Source organism: Manacus candei, unplaced genomic scaffold, assembly GCF_025592945.1.
Source record: "Manacus candei isolate 608988 ecotype Guabito, Panama unplaced genomic scaffold, ASM2559294v1 h1tg000048l, whole genome shotgun sequence".
NCBI lineage: Eukaryota > Metazoa > Chordata > Aves > Passeriformes > Pipridae > Manacus > Manacus candei.
In genome coordinates this window covers 11,306,373-11,321,411 of record NW_026138096.1, presented here as the reverse complement: position 1 = coordinate 11,321,411, position 15,039 = coordinate 11,306,373, and the positions used below count along the sequence as shown (strand labels likewise).

The 15,039-nt window shown below is 36.7% G+C and overlaps 1 long non-coding RNA gene across 2 annotated transcripts; it reads right to left on the bottom strand.

Annotated features, from left to right (window-relative positions):
- Nucleotides 1–1,294: 1,294 nt before the first annotated feature.
- Nucleotides 1,295–5,898, bottom strand: LOC127475989 (uncharacterized). 2 transcript variants are annotated; one of them, XR_007906443.1, is made up of 5 exons: nt 5,832–5,898; nt 4,772–4,836; nt 3,208–3,294; nt 2,159–2,288; nt 1,295–1,541 (listed from the first exon to the last, which is right to left on the bottom strand). It is a non-coding gene; the product is annotated as an uncharacterized LOC127475989 (long non-coding RNA). The 2 variants fall into 2 exon arrangements; XR_007906444.1 differs by having other exon boundaries at nt 2,159–2,285.
- Between the last annotated feature and the right edge of the window lie 9,141 nt (nt 5,899–15,039).

Sequence of the window (15,039 nt, the reverse complement as noted above, 5' to 3'; positions counted from 1 at the left end):
TGTCTGTTGTGTGTATATATATATATATATATATATATATATATATGTATATATATGTAAATAAAATTTTGATTAAATTTTCTAGTATCAACAGGAAAACAAAATCCCATACCCTAACCTCTAGCTTTCTGGTCTCTAATTGCAACAATATAGTTGAAAATTCGTTTAAATAAATACACATAAAAGAAAGAAGCTACAGGTCATCCTAGGTGATGGGTTATAGAAAAACAAAAGGAATAGAAATAAAATGAAATAATCTTTTTATTTCTTTTTAAACTATTCAGCTAGTTAGGGATGAGGCATGGGAAGAAACAAGAAAATAATTCTGTGCTTGAGTTACCTAAAATTAGACTGAATAAAGCTTCTTTAACTGTGCTATAGAGAACAATTCCACACTAATGGCACATGAACTTAAATGATCTCAGATGATCTTTTCCAAAGCTGATTCTTATGGGGCTACTTTTTTTGCTGATATACTCATTAATGGCTTGTAAAGGAGAGATAAAGAGAGTGAATACAAAAGGTTGTTATCACAAAAGTTCCCCCTAATTGGTCAAGGGATGTTTTTAAATTAAGACATCCATTAGAGTCTCTAGTACCTCAATCACAATGCTATGTTACATATTTTCCTTAATGCAAATAATTTACCTTTGAATATGTTTTGTGTGGTTGTGGACTGTCGAGAAAGTTTGAAAAAACTGTGCAGAAGATGTTTAATTTGTCATATGCTTTAATGAAAAGGGTTTTTCTTTCAAATTTCCAGTGCCTTTTTGCTCCAATACGTTTTATTGTGTGATCAGCAGAGTGACTTTGGAGTCACATCCAGAGCACAGCCCTGAAAGTAAATAAGGCACATGTGTGCAACTGGCATTGCACTTGGAACTTCAGTAGTCTCCATAATATTACTGGCCACTACATGCAAAGTGGTCTGGGTTGTATCCCCACTGTTGCAGTGAAACAGGAGACATCTAAGGTATAGAAAGTAACTGCACCTATAAAGTCCTAAATGGCTACAGATGTGCTACAATATACAACATTTTCATAGTATATTGGAAATTAAAAATTAGAATAAAGACAATGTGACCCCCAAAAAAAGAACTCCTAAAAAACAAAAAGAGCTTTTCCTACTCAGTCTGATCTCAGAAACCATTGGTTATGACATTGCCCTAAAGGAAGTTAAAGACTATTTTCACTGGAGTATCACTATTGCATTGTGGTTTGTGCCCTGTTAAATACTAGTGCTGATGTGGCTCCTGCAAACTTTTCTGTGATGTCCTTGGAAAACACTGCCATGTACTCATCAATAAATCAAATCATAATGAGAGTTATGAAAGCAGAGTCTTTGTTCAGTAATACACAAATGCCACTTTTTGCATCTACTCAGTAAAAGTATGGCTGGTTACACTTCACAGATGATGGTTCAGGCAGAGACTGCCAGGAGGAAAAGCCACCATCATCTCTCCCCAGTGAGATGTTCCCCAGCTCATGTCGAGGCTGATAAATACTTCCCAAATTACTTGACTGCCTGTGAAGTAAGTGAGCTGCAAAATCAGAATTAAGACAAGGGATAAATGCGATCTTAAGTATATCAAATGATTATAAAATTTGCAGACCAAGCTTTCCCACTGTGCTTAGAGAGTCCTTAGTTTAGGTTAAGACTGCCTGGACTTCAGGTCTCATCTGTTCACTAATGGCTATGCATGGTTCATTCCTACTGCCATCATTTTTATTCACACATTCCTACCAAAAACCCCAGGGTCTGTTCTAATAACTGGGAATGTGAGACATCCAGCTGAGCACTCAAAATTTGAACTAAAGACTGAAAGTCAAAAACCCCAATATTTTCTCACTGTATTAGAGCTGGCTCATACCAAAGAACCATGTTCACCATGGAATAATAGAATCATCATAGAATGGGTTGGGTTGGAAGGGACCTTAAAGACCATCCAGTCCCACTCCCAGACAGGGGCAGGGACACCTCCCACTAGAACAGGTTGCTCCATCCTGGCCTTGGACACTTGCAGGGATGGAGCAGCCACAGCTTCTCTGGACAACCTGTGCCAGGGCCTCACCACCCCCACAGTCAGGATGTTCTTCCATCCTTACTCATATTCTGGGGTAGATGACATAACAAGTTGGCTTCTTACAGGGTACAAACCTGAGAAGATGGTCCTGCTCTCATTCTCTGCCTTGTCTCTCTCCAATGCCTGTGTCTCCAGCATGATGTCAAATCTGTCATTCTACAGAGGAGACAACTCCCATCTCTGTGAATCCACAGCAAACCTCTGCTGAAGAGCACACAGATCACTCAGTCTTGTGCAAAGCATTTGTCTGCAAACCCTTTCTCATTTTTTTTCGGTTATAAAATAAAAGACATCTTGTAAAGATATAATTAAATAAAACAAATGCCCATCAGGAAAAGAGAATCATACTCAGATTCCATTGTTTGTGACTTTTACAAATTTACACAAAGTTGTCAGCAAAGTGGTATATTTCTGTTCTCTGTTCCTGCATATTTCATTTTGATGTTCTCACAGAAAACACTTCATCACTGAAAGGACCTCAAAAACTAAAACATAAGAAAGAGTAGACAGTCATTTTTTATCTGTAAACATAAGAAAGAGTAGACAGTCATTTTTTATTTGTATTTGTGCTACAAAAGACAAAAGAATTTTATGGGATGGTGAACAATGAGTTCTCCTTTGCTCTTCAGATATGGGACACACATCTCCTTGGTACAAAGTCTATTTACTTATAGAACAATGTTAAAAGATGACACCAGTGATAATTCACTAAAGAAGCTGAAAATGGCAAGGCAGGATGGGTCATCTTATTCAATGTGACAAAAGAGAACAGTTGTATCCTTTGACAAAACAAAATTGGACCTAAACCCTGAAATATGTATTGTCCTTTATCTGAAATTGCCAGTGAAACCCCTGTGATTCCAAAGCAGATTGGACATTGTCCATAGCTGTCTTCCATTGTCTATGGAAGATGATAAGCAGGGAGTAGCTCATTTTAGCCATTCTGCCAAAATCAATAGTATTTTATAGAGAGCTTCAGTGAGAAACAACTTGTCGTGCCAGCAACTGAAGCAGAATGTGTCAAAGAAATTAAACTCTTCTTTTTAAATGCTTTGGAGTAATTGAAGGGAATGTGAAGGAGATATTCCATAAGCTCTGCAGGCCTAATAGGGATAGAAGTTACCTCTCTCTAGACTGCTTCTCTGCCCTCAAGGTCAGAAAAACTTTTGTTTCAGCCCCTCTCTTTCCCCAGTTAGCTGGTGGTTTCTGCCTGCATGTAGAATCTCAGTTGCTTATTTCTTGCCACAGAAATGTCACTTTTCAGAATTAACTGTTGTATGATGGTCTCCTACAGTATTCTCTCCTCTTTTCATCAACATTCAGGGAAGGGGGTGTGCCTGCATGGAGGGCCATAGAACAGTGATCAGGGTAGTAAGTGCTTCTCTTTCCCCAGTCTCTACTTTACAATGGCTCTGGTTATAAACCTCTCTCAGGAGTTTTACAAGGTCTCCCAGCCCAGTGCCTGCAATCATTAGAGGATGGCAATGGGACTGTACATACCATTATCCCCATCACCTACTCTTCTGTGAAGAACAGGAGGAATTTCTACTCAATATTTCCCATGGCCAGGTGATTTATCAGAGAAGGGACCCACTGTACATTGTCTGATAAACTTCTCTAAAATTACAGACTTTCTCTTTCATCTATCTTGCACTTTTTTAATCTATCTAAAGATTGATCTATCCTATCTGTTTGTCTCCAGTTGCCCTCCCCTTGTGACACCAAGAAAAACTATAAAACATGAACGCAGGAATACAGTGTTGACTAACTCTTCAGTTGTGGGATTGGAAAGAAGACCATCATGGCACGTATCAGCACCTGAACACTCTGTAGGCTTTTTCCCCTCGTAATTCTTTGGATGAAAACACTTCTGGTGAAGTAATTTAATTTGTCATTGTAAGTGGTATTTGTTCTACATTCACTTAATAATTTAACTGAAAAGAGTTATCTTTGAGTATAAAGAAGTAAATGTGTTCAAAACCCACTTAGCCTGTGAGTAGTTTTATTTTCTGAGGTATTCATAAATGACAACTAACCTAAAGTGTTTAAAAACTTTTATCCATAATAATAATAACAGTAAAGCCCAATGTGAGGTTTCTGAAAAGCTCATTAGCTTAGGGAATAACAATGCCACACCTGGTTTGTCCAGTTGTTTGGTGAGGATAGGGATTATTAGCAGCCTGCATAAACTGATTTAAAACACTATTTTCTAGCTAATTTTAACGTCCAATTTCTGCATATTAAATGTTGCAATGTAAAAAGAATCTAATAAAATTCTATTTTTTGTCATATGAGATTTTGTTATGCAGCTTTTAAATTTACTTCTACACCTTACATAAGGTGATAAATCCTTATGTTCCAATAAGAGCAGTTGTTCAGTCACATACATTTCAGCTTCATGTCTTTAGAATACTAATTTTGACCACTAGTTTTAAAGTATCAAATCTCAGGTAATTACTTCCCCAATGTTTGTTTCAGAGCCCTTTTTTTTAGACATCACTGAATATAAATATAAATATGTCAGCATCTCAGCCCAAACTGTGCCAGAAAACCATTTATCTTTGCTTGTTGAAACAGTTTTTCTAGATATCGATTTACTTTCATTATTTTTCACACAGATTGCTTTTAATGCAACTACTTCAAGAGTAGACAATAAAGTATGTCCTTAATTGAACAATTTTGCATACCTCTCTAGGTCAGTAATCTATTTAAAACGGAGCTTGTCAGATTCAGATGCCATTGCCTATTTTTTCTTTAATGGTAAAAAGAAAGAAATAGCAGGTAAGTAGATGGATATCTAACATTTGAGCAGCTCCACTTATTTGTTTCACAAAATAAAGTGAAGATTTTACTCTCATCATGAGTACCCTGTTAGAGGAACAGCTGAAAAAAATGCTGGATGCACAGTGCCCATTTAAAGCAGGGGCCAGGCAAACCCTGTTCTGAATGCAACAGCTGTATGAATTAATGTGTGATATACAGGGCTTGTACTGCAGTGAATTTTAAAATGGAAGGTTGCTGTTCAAAGCTCTCCACCAAATCCCAGCAGATCTTAAACTGCTACTGAGACCTTCCACAGATTGCCCATGTGAGCAAGGAGAAGAAACTTAATTTCTTCATATCATTGCTTCCCAACCTTAATTCCACTTCAGGGATGTCATTTGTCTTAAAAGGTGAGAATTTAATTGCAGTGACAGATTCATTTGATATCTGGCAGTTCTGATGAATATTTTTTAAGGAAAATAAATATCCCTTCCCAACTGCCAGTGTTATCTAATACTAGACCAGAGAAAATACCTTCTCTTGACTAAAGTCATAACCTCTAAACACTAAAAAGACTAAACAGGATGCTTAGCATTGCCCTAACTCATGGAAATGAAGAAGCAGGGCTTAGCCAGATATGTGCATGTAATTCTTCGCATAATAAATAAAATTATTCCTTCTAAAAATATTATGTTGCTGTGAATTCAAAGAGTTAAGGGCATCAGGTGTGTTAGTACTTCTATATGAAGCCTGTTTTATGCTATCTTGTTTATCTCAAGATTAGCTATTCCATCAGAGTACAGTAGAGCCTGTGTCTAAGTTGGGCAAAGCATAATATTTCATATAATATTTGAGCTCCAGAAGGTGTGTTTTTGTGCTATTAACTGTTAGCACCTAATCTTCAGTAAGACTTTTGACCTTCCCTAGGGTTGCCTTAGAACCTGTGACAAGTAGTGGCCACCATACAGATCTGCTTTGTTAAACTTTGTGTAAGGCAATACAGAGAAATGAAAAGGGGTTACTGAGCCTCAATCTGTACTGTCCAAGTTTATTGGCAATGTATTCCAGCACAGTGTGCTCTCCTGCATCCTAGAGTGATATAAACATTCCCACCTCAAGGGAATGGGTATGAAATCACAGTCAGACAACTGTCACTCCAGATCCTAATCCTAAGGCTTTCTAAGTGTTCTAGTTCTTGCTAGTGCAATGAGAGCATATTCCTAAACTTCTGCCATCAAAATCACCTTTTCAAACCTTACTTTTTTCATACATGAAGCATTGTTAACATCCTTAACACTACAGAAGTTTTAAAGATGTGCATAGTTTCTAGGCAACTAATTCCTATTACCTTTGAAGGCAATCGGTTGGTTCTTTTCCCTTTTATTCTTATGAAATATCATAGACAGGCATAATTAGCTTAAAATCGAAATAATATCTTCAAGGTAATTAAATGTAGGTAAAATACATTGCTTTGTTGAAACTTAAATACTTCAAAATAGTGAATACTGCTCAAAGGATTGTCTTCACTCCAATGAGGAGCAAAAACAAATTTGAAAAGTATTGAAAGCTTCAGCAAGTAAGAATCCCTTAAAACATCATCTGTAGGTCTTGGGGTAAAGAAAAACAGATGACCTGCTTCTGACTCACACAAATAATCTTTGCACACACTCATCATGTTTCTAGCAAAACTTGGGCAGTCCCCCTCTCTGCCCTCTGCCCCACAGAAGTTTGTGGGGAGGGGTGAAAATAGCTCCTAAACAATACAGTAAAGAGGGAGTTTTATCACTGGGATGGATTAAAGGTTTTGACTAAATGAATTACATTGTTGAAAGGAGTTTCAAACTGTACATCATCAAAACCATTTATTTGACAATCTAAGTCATTTTATGTGTCAAGGTGCAGCTCTGAAGGATAGATTTAGCTATTCCCACAAAATCCCTTCCCTTTGCAGAAATATGTTTTGTTTGACAGCCAAAGCTCCCAGATGAAGACTCTGGTGAAGATACATGACTATACAGAAGCGTGCAGGTGTTTACCAATGAAGAGATAAGGATATTTTTCAGTACCTCTGAGGAGAAAATTACCAGGCAGACTTCTCCTCAGATCCCTGGAATCATGCCAGCACCTTGCTGCTCATAACCATGTTTAAACTGAAGCATTCATGGAAATGTCAAATTGATAATACTGAAAACTGAAATACATCGTGTATTCACAGACTACATGGAAAGAGTCAGAGAAATGCAGTTCAGAAGGAAATGAGGGGGGCCTACAGGAAGGTTGAAGAGGGACTTTTATAAGGGTGTGAGGTGATAGGACAAGGAAGAATGGCTTCAAAATGAAGGAGGGCAGATTTAGATTAGATATTGAGATGAAATTCTTTAGTGTGACGGTGGTGAAGCCCTGGCACAGGTTGCCCAGAGGAGCTGTGGCTGCCCCATCCCTGGAAGTGTTCAAGGTTGGGTTGGACAGGGCTTGGAGTAACCTATTCTAGTGGAAGGTGTCCCTGCCCTTGGCAGCAGGATAGGAACAATTCCACGATTCCATGAAATATAAGATAGTGTAATCTAAGCTCCTGTACATCCCAGACTCTTGGAAGTCTGTTGGAGAAAACCAAACTAAACTCAATAAATCTGTCCAAATGACAAATTTTGTGCTTAAATGGGCTTTTGTTCAGTATTGTAGAGCAAAGAACCAGCCCATGATTTCCTATATTCCATAGAGATTAATTCACAGGCAGCATCTGTACCAGAATAAACCAGATATTTCCTTAAGAAAAAGAAACTGGGAACAGCTGGAGACTTACCTAGCACAAGGTTCTAGACCTTTCTGTGGAAACTGCTCAACACCTTTTCACTTGTGGAACTCAGAACATAATTTGATGCTGATACAGAGGAAGTGTTGACATAACCACATGACAGTGTGGATAGAGGACAGGAGAATTTAGTTGCTAGAAACTTCTTCAGCTAGGAAAGAGCTGAGATATGCAGATAATAAGGAATATGCTTCCTTGGCCCCATAGCTGCCTATTGCTTTGACTCAAATACGTGCAAAAAGATACGTCAGCTCAGTGGGAAGGAATGGATCATGGTTGTTCATAATAATACAAATAGTTTTGGCCTTTGGGCAATCAGACAGGTTGGGCAGTGCATCAGTATTTCAACTAGAGAGATATTCAAGTTCTTTTTCTGCATTTCCACTCCCTATGACAATGTGTGTGCCCATTGTGCATCTGTAGTGTGGGGAGAGCTGAAGGGGAGAGAAAGTATTTTGTGAGCACAGAGGTATAGGAAGGTATCACCCTTCAGAATAAAAGTGGCTGTGAGATAAAAAAAAATAAGAGAACTCGATGGTTTTATGCATTTAATTCAACACATCACTTCATATCAGACTAGTCCCAAGAGAAAAGAAGGAGGAATGAAGGATTTGAAGCTGATAATGGTATAATAACATTTACCATGACAGGTTTTGTACTAGTACTATTACTTTCTTTTGTAAATTACTACTTAATTTAAGCCAAAGTGTGATTAGGGATGTTGAGATCTCAACCACCCAAAAGAAAAAGAAAAAAAAAACCACAAAAAATCAGTCTTTTAACAAAAAATGAGCTTAGACTTTTTACTTAGACACTGAAACATGACATTCAGTGATGGAGATTTACCATGAGTTTCAAACTTGATTTATATCCCTAATTTCACAAGACTTTAATGATCTCAATATTGGTAATCTACAAGCAAACAAATGTGGCATCTCTTAAATATTCTTAGAATTTATTAATTTTCAGGAAGAAACTCAATAAGTAGAACTCAATTATTTCTTTACAAAAAAGTTCTGTCCAGATCAATCACTGAGGAGCTCCACTATTAGTCATTTTTTATTATTAATATTTTTCTTTCAGCTTTTTGAAATTTCAGCTTCAGCAATAACCTCTGATCAAAAGTGTTGCCGTTTTATTTATGAGAAGGTCAAAAGAAAAGGGACCAAAACAAGTCATAAGAATAGATGAGGAAGAAATAGATATGCTTCATCAAGCTTAGTTTCCAGTCCTGTGTGTTTATTGCATTAAGTATTAGCAAAGAAAAGTCTTTATTAACATTATTAACAACTTTTGTAGACTTCACAGTAGAAAAATACCCTGACTGGAATTTTTTTACCTAATTCCCTTGAGAAATGAGCTCATTCTTTTTTCATTATTCCATCTGGCACTTCTGCTTCCACTAATATCGAACACATTTTCGAGTTTCAACAAAGGATCCACAGAAAAAAAGACAAAATCTTATGAATGCCTCCACCAAGTTAAAGTTTTAATGCCAACCGTTGTGGTTTCCATCACTGTGGAACAAACTCATCCCATCAAGGGCTGCAAAGACAAAGGCAGAGACAGATCTAAGCACTGCACTGAGTGGAGTTCAGGTCAGGAGGCCAAAGACATTTTCACAGCTCTTTTTGCCACTACCCTGGCAATCTGAATTCCCTAGGCTTGAATTTAAGAGCAGGACCCAACAGTAGAATTACAGAATGGTTTTGGTTGGAAGGGACATTGAGGATCACCCAATTCCATGCCCCTGCCATGGGCAGGGACACCTTCCACTAGCCCAGGTTGCTCCAAGCCCTGTCCAACGTGGACTTGGACACTTCCAGGGACGAGGCAGCCACAACTTCTCTGGGCAACCTGTGCCAGGGCCTCAGCACTGTCACAGTTGGGAATTTCTTCTCATCTAAATCTATCCAATGACACACTGATTCCTTTCCAGAACACCCTGATGTCTCTGAGATTTTTACCATTCAAGTGCAATCAGGTATTTCTGCCTGATTTAGGAATTTAGAAAAAGATCAAACTTCAGCACACAAAGTGATATAATAAGCTCATAAACTGCAATTTCACTCAGCTAATTAAAGCTACATTAATGAAGTAATCAAATGAAGGTCATAATTAAGATTCAATCCATAAATCAATGGTTTTTAGACTGTTCATTCATCAGAATAATAAAGAAATTGCTACATTAAATTTTCATTTAAATACTAGAAGAATTGTTCTTTTTCCAGACTTTTATTGACATTGTTTAAAGCCCTTGGCTTCATTTCATCTGAGACCCAAAGCTCATTCTGTCTTACTTGGTGTCTTCAAAATTAGGGGTCAGATGCGAAAAAAATAAATAAAACATTTAGTGCAGTTTGGAAGTCTATGCATAAAAGAAAAATTGAGAAAAAAAATTGGTCTGCAGCTATGTAAAATCACTAGATGCCTTGAGATTTTCCTTGTCCTGAGGAAGAAAGTGAGTAGATTTAGTATGATCTTACTGAAAGGTTTGGCTTTCTGTGTACCACATTGTTGATGTGACACATCAATAACATACACCCATTGTAAGCTACATCCAAGGAATACATTGCATGTACTGACTAGGAATACCCTATACAAGGTCAAGACTCACAGCTGAAAATGATTTCCTGTCCTTTAACATTTATGTCGTCAAAAGGGAAGGAGATAACTGGTTTTTGATTTTTAAAGGAAATTAATAGTGTTGTCACTTCACTTTTCCACAAAGCCTCTTGTTAAAGGCTTCAGACTAAAAAACTCTATATAGGTTTATGACACTCTTGGTTTAACAGGAATAAACCTCACACCTTTCATATGAATTCAGTCCTGGTCAAGCAAAGAATTATTTGATTTAAGTGAAGAGGACATTGTTAAAGGTGGGACATGGTAGCAAAAGGATTGAGAAAGTCACAGAATGAAAAAACAGGTGAAGGCAGAAAAGTCTTGTTATAATCTTCTTTGTGATCCAGGCACCTTTCAAAATGTAGCATTCTATATTTGCCTTAAATTGTGAAAACTAAGGAAAAGACGAGGGAGTGGATGGGATCAGCACATTTTTGTTGTGGGAGTTCATCCACATTTTTCACTTAGTTGGTTTTGATTTGGTTTTATTTTATGTTCTATTGAAATCAAGCTTACAGACTTGACATTTCTTTTTAAAAATGTTGAGAATAGACTTCTGAAAAAAAGGAAACGTGAAAAGGATGAACTTTACCTCTTATTTTCAACTAATTCTTTCTTATACAAAAAAACCTAAAACCCAACAAAACACAAGAATATTGAATTAGCTCATGAATTCCTTTCTCCTATTTAAAACACAATTACTTTGCACATTTGGCTTTTATTTAGCAAGTCTTTTTTATTATCTGAAAGTTCCATTCAGTTGCTATTAAAATTCTCACAGGCCAAGCAACTCTCATTTGCAAATTATACTTAATCTCATTCATTTCATTTTTTAACACATAGAAAAATATCTGCAGCATTTCAGGAAACACCACATTTACAATGAGCTGTTTGATGTTTGTATATTGCTGGAGAAATCGCATGAGGCAGTTACTTAATGTTTTAATTTTTCTTAAACCCTGGAAACGTGGTTCATGGATTGAAAACTCATTTGAATACAGGAAAGAATCTTTGCATAGAAATGAGCCAGTCAATCCCTTCCACAGCACCAGCTCCCAAATATGTGTGGGTCATGTGGATAATGGAAAGATCCTGCTTAAATGCTTAGTGCCAGCAGAAACAAAACACACCCAGGCTAAGCCATTATTAAGATATAAATAGGCTTGTAAACAATTTAATTGCATAAAAGAGTTGGTTTCCTTGGGACTACAGCAATTTGCATAATGAACTGCAGCAGTAGCCCTTCAATATTCTGGCATCAAGTGAGATTTGTCAACTTTTGCAAAGCTAGGCAACATTTGCTTGCAATCCTTCATTCAGGGAAGGAGCTCTGAGAAGGGAGAATGTGTGTGTATGAGGGGGGAAATTTTCTACACATTTGTTTATAGGATTTCATCCAACTCAGTTTCTTCTTTAAGCACAGGTAAGCAACACATGCTTCTCGCAGATAAATCTTGATGAGAATTATTATCTCTCTTATTAAACCTCAAATTTCATAAAGAAACACTCAGTCCATCACATCTATTTTCTTTCTAGCCATGCCTGAAACAAGGGCTTATACCTGAAGGCTTTCCTTTCTGTGAGCACCTGAAGACCCTATTTCATTTACAATTGTAACAATGGGTTTATCCTGTTCAAGGGAGCTGATATTCCATGCTTGACTTGTCTAAACATAAATGTCTAGCACCATTTTGGATAACCCAAGGATAATCAAGACATCTGAATTAGAATTGAAGATACAGAGTCACAGGATGGGAGGGGACCTCGAGAATTCTCTAGCCTGATCCCCTTGCTTAAAATCAGGGCAACCACAAACCCAGATCGGGCTCTTTAAAGCTTTACCCAGTCTGATCTTGAAAACCTCAGAGTATGTGGATCCCACAGCCTCTCTGGGCAATCTGTAACTCATCAACAGACTTGTCTGCAAAGTTTACATGTCCCAGATGCTAGAATTTTTCATAATTTTCACCTAATGTTATGAAACGCTGGCAGCAAATAGAAAAAAATCTCTCAAAAATGAAAACATTAATTAGTCTCAGTATTAGATTAGTAAAATTTTGGTGGCAAAAATATAATGATATAATACCTTGTAAGCTCGGTTTTCAAGTAAGGCTGAAAAATAACCATGGTGTGCTCTTAAATTTTGGGAGAGTTTTTGTTTCTTTGTATGTTTTTGTTGTTTTGGTTTGGTTTTGTCTTATTGTTGTGTTTGTTTTTTTTTTTTTTTTTAATTCCAGAATTAGAATGGTTAAAAAAAAGAACCTATCAGGTTAGAATGGTTTACAAATAAAAATGTTCCCAGGACTTTGAGTCTTACTGAGCTGTATTTTAGTGCACATCACTGTGCACTTTGACTAAACAGAATTCTCTGACTTGAGATAAAACATGAAGAAATATAGCTGTAGTAAGTGAAAATAAATGAAAGTATTTATTAAATATAATACTTTTTCTTCTCTTTGGACCTCAGTGTGAACCCCAGATTCCTATATTCCTATGGAAGTATGTCTGTTGACTGGGTGACAGAAAAGGGTTTTGGGGGAGAATTAAGGATAAGCCCTTTCCAAATATATTTTTAGAAGAAGCCTTGGAAACTCATCCATGAAAAAAGACACTCAAGAGTTATAAGAGACACCAGTAACTATATCCCTCACTGCCTGTAGTTTTAGCTACTTTTAGCTCTTTTCCATCAGTTTTCTTTTTGTTTAGAAATATTAACTCTACTTTAATCTTTTCTTTGTGAATAGAAAAAGTGAAAAATGACTGGCTAAGAGGTTTTGTCCTGTTCTTTTAATGGTCCTTAAAGCTTAATCTGGAGAAAGTTTAGTAAATGTGGTAAATACTGAACTGATATTACCTGTATGTCAAGGGTCAAAATCTTTCCTAGGATATGTAAAATATTCACAGCAGATGCACAGGCCAACAATTTGCTGATGGAGCACGTACAATGGTTTTGGGAGTTTTGAGCAGTTGATAAGGAATTAAGGGTGACAACTGTATTAGAACAGCAGATTTCAATTTCACTGTTGTCCAGAGTCACTTTATTCAATTTCTCAGGATGAATAATGTCATTAACACCGAATTTCTTCCAAAGGAACAACACAAACATATTAACTAAGCTAATTTTGAATCTTCCCTTTCTCGCTGTCAGCAAGTGCTCTTGGTAAGATACTTTGGAAGATTATTTCCTGGACAGAAAAAGAATGATAAATGTTATTCTGACTAAAATTATGTTGCATATAATGTTTCTAAAGGATTATAAAATTCATGTTCAAAATAGTGGTGGATTGCTCTCTGTATTTTCATTACTTTTCCCTATTTTGATCTATTCATGGTGGCATTGGAGGGAGATTTAAGAATTTTATTTCTGTGTGGTTCTGTAAAGTTAGATAACTACTTTTCCAGCTTTCAGAAAACTATTACCTAGTCCCATAGTCTTCTTAAATGGGAAATATCCGTTTATTCACAACTGCTTTGCTCATATGGGCAAGGTTCATGTGATTAAACGTTCACACTGCATCCATGTGTCACTCTTTGTTTGTAGCTGAACTGTGTGAGCAAGTTGCTGCTTTAATCTCCCCAGCTGCTCTCACTGTGTCAGGAATGGACATTGCTTCACCTCCCAGTTTCCAACACACCAAATTTTGTGTTTTCTCCTTAGGCAGGTTCAAGCCACATAATCAAAATTATTTATGTTTTCAATACAGGTGTTTTCTAAACTGTCTTTCACCTGATCTGTTTAGAGAGTTACTACATATTCAGGTATGCTGGATAATCTGAAGGGTCAGTAACCTTTGGAGGAAGAAGGGAAAGAAGGTGAGGAGTCATGTGAAGCAGGGTAGAGCAGAATATATGAATTCAGGACTTCCAGCTAAAAGAGCAACATCCAAAAGCTTTGTTCCAGGTATTCCAACTTCCCCCATAGGAAGAAATTCAAACATCAGAGGAGGAAAGTTGCTTGCTGCAAGAGGACCTAGGAACAACCCCAAGAAAATGCTGTATATGAGTTTGAGAGATGGAAGAAAATGAATATCTGTTTCTTTCAGGTTCAAAGTCTCCATTTATAGGTGGCAGGTTCCTTTTCATTCTGTTTCACTAAAAACTTAAGCTCATTCATTGTTTTTCCTGCAAACTTTTCAGGATAACCATGTTGATGATGAGGAGGAAGGTCTTCTATGGAACGGATTAGTGGCATTCCCACTGGTTCTTCAACAGGCAGAGGCTGGGCTTTTGCAAGGAGACAATATAATTCTGTGAGTAATTTCATTTTCTCAGTTCTCAGCCTTGATTATGGGATCCACCCTCAGTGTAAGTCTGGTGTTTTACATAAGAAGTAAATTAAGTCAACTTTTCAAAATAGTTTCTATTGATAATAAAATACTACATTTTATAGTAAAAACAAAACACTGTCCTCATTAAAATACACAAGAGATCATTTTGAATAAAAAAAACATTTTCAGCCTGACAGAAGACTATTAAAGCTGATTTTGTTGAATTTTAAATTATTCCTTTTCTGCTCTCTCCATTCAAGAAATGTTTCTGTAATTACCACTTAGTAACAATTGTTAAATGAGGGGGAAAGAAAATGGCTTAATTACATCTCTCATTTTTCATAATATTAAAGCTATTTAGAAGGAGAATTTACATGTCCTCTTCCTTGGGAGAAAACAAAAATTAAATACACCTTATATACGCATTGCAGCAATAACAATAGGACACCATTATATGAAGTTATGTGAAAGCTGTATGAGAACAAAA